This window comes from Rutidosis leptorrhynchoides, chromosome 9 (assembly GCF_046630445.1).
Source record: "Rutidosis leptorrhynchoides isolate AG116_Rl617_1_P2 chromosome 9, CSIRO_AGI_Rlap_v1, whole genome shotgun sequence".
NCBI classification, from domain to species: domain Eukaryota; kingdom Viridiplantae; phylum Streptophyta; class Magnoliopsida; order Asterales; family Asteraceae; genus Rutidosis; species Rutidosis leptorrhynchoides.
Genome location: NC_092341.1, coordinates 66,636,733 through 66,638,718, shown reverse-complemented (window position 1 = coordinate 66,638,718; position 1,986 = coordinate 66,636,733).

The following is a 1,986-nucleotide window of genomic DNA, read 5'->3' as shown; positions in this document are numbered from 1 at the left end:
CATTAATTACGGTTATTATTAATTAATTATTATTAAAACCTAATTATTATTATTATTATTATTAGTTTTAAGTTTTATTTTTACTTTTTATTTATTAATGTATTTAGTATAAATTAGTTTAATAAAATTGTAAAATTAATAGTTTTATTAAATAAATAATATAAAAATAATATTTTTATAAAAATTGTACTTTTTACAACTTTTTGGTATATTTTTATATTTTGTACCTTTTTAATCGTTGTAGCGTAATATTTGTATTTTTAGCTCATATTTAATTTTAAACTTAGTTTTTGCTATAGTTATTTTTACTCCTAGATTTTTAGGCTTTGCCGTAGAATTCCTTAAGTGCTTTTTCTTTAGACTAAAATTTAGGTGCTTTAGAATTTTGCGACGCCTTTTTAAGTTTTAGTTTCTTTTTAAGTTATTTCCATTTGGGATTTAGTTTTTCCTGTAAGCTTTAATATTTTTAGACCTTTTACTATGTATCAATTATCATTCCAATTAATAATTTCAATTTACGATTATAATTTTAAGTTAGTTGTAGTAATAAGGTTAGGTTAGTCAAGTATTTTTAAGTTTTTATAAGTTTCTTTTATTTTTCCGTCACCTTTTATTTTTCAATCATTTTTTTTTCTTTTTCGACCTTTTTCGACGAACTCTCTTTTTCTCTCTTATTTCTCGCCATTCTAGTTTTTAGGACTTAATTTTTTTTCTACTTCTTATCTAAATTTCTTAAAATTACGAAAATTTATTTTAAGTGGTTAAATTGATAGACATCAAAATTTTCTGGTTCGTAGTAATAGTTGGATTTGTACGTGGACCGGGTTATTGGAGCCAAACAGTCCTCAATTATATTGAGACCAAACGAATCCTGCCCCTCTGCTGCATCTTTTGGCTATTCGAAACGTGGGCAAAATCAGAAAAGTCTATTGATTGGATAACTTATTATAATTTTTCTTTCCTTTTAAAAACTAATAGGATATTCAGTGAATGCACCGAGCAAGACGTTCATCACCTTTTGTACGTTCACCACCTGTAACTCGATCAAGACATCGTTTAACAAATATAACCGCCGTTGATTTTTCTTTAGAATCGTCATCCAGTCGACCAAGTACTTCAGTTCAAATTTCCGATAATCCAGTTTTTGAAACAAACCTCACAATTGAGAATCCAGAGAATATTCAGGAACGGTTCGTAGATCCTGAACCACTAAACTTTCCTCCGGAACCACCAATCATTCAAACAGAGATTGTTGAGGAACGAACCATTAAATCAGAATCATCTAGTGATACCGAGTCAACAAATTCAATTATGGAGAATCTGGAACCTTTAAGTATGGAAGACCGAATGAGAGCTAAACGCACTGGCCAAGGTCACGCAATTACCCATCCAGACATTAATGCGCCAGATTATGAAATCAAAGGACAAATTTTACACATGGCGACTAATCAATGCCAATTTAGTGGTGCGCCGAAGGAAGATCCAAATGAACATCTACGTACCTTTAATAGGATCTGCACACTATTTAAAATCCGAGAAGTGGAGGATGAACAGATATATCTCATGTTATTTCCCTGGACTTTAAAGGGAGAAGCCAAAGATTGGTTGGAATCGTTACCTGAAGGGGCGATCGATACATGGGATGTTTTAATTGACAAATTTCTTAAACAATTCTTTCCTGCATCTAAAGCAGTAAGACTTCAAGCAGAAATTGTTACGTTCACACAGAAGCCAAATGAAACTCTATATGAGGCGTGGACAAGATATGGAAAGTTGTTAAGAGGATGTCCGCAACATGGTTTAGACACCTGTCAAATAGTACAAATATTCTACCGAGGATGCGACATCACTACAAGAAAAGACATAGATATAGCAGCTGGTGGTTCTATTATGAAGAAAACCGAAACTGATGCTTACAAAATTATTGATAACACTGCTTCCCACTCACATGAGTGGCACCAAGAAAAAGATATCATTAGATCATCT